The sequence below is a fragment of the Xyrauchen texanus genome, chromosome 23 (genome assembly GCF_025860055.1).
Source record: "Xyrauchen texanus isolate HMW12.3.18 chromosome 23, RBS_HiC_50CHRs, whole genome shotgun sequence".
NCBI lineage: Eukaryota > Metazoa > Chordata > Actinopteri > Cypriniformes > Catostomidae > Xyrauchen > Xyrauchen texanus.
In genome coordinates this window covers 18805416-18805649 of record NC_068298.1, presented here as the reverse complement: position 1 = coordinate 18805649, position 234 = coordinate 18805416, and positions in this window count along the sequence as shown.

The window sequence follows — 234 nt, the reverse complement described above, 5'->3', positions numbered from 1 at the left end:
ATTTAAGCAAAAAAGTTTACAAAGTTTTCTCTGAATCTCAACCCTCTTGATTCCAGAAGTATTTTTCCCATTAATATTTGCCATAGGGTTTTCATAAATTCTTCATATTGAGTTCTAGGCCATGAATCAAACCAATCAGCTCAGAGCCTAATCACAACATTACATATTTTGATTTGAAACAACATTCATGAGGAAATTAATTACAATCCTATGAAGTGTGAAAAATTCTAGAAA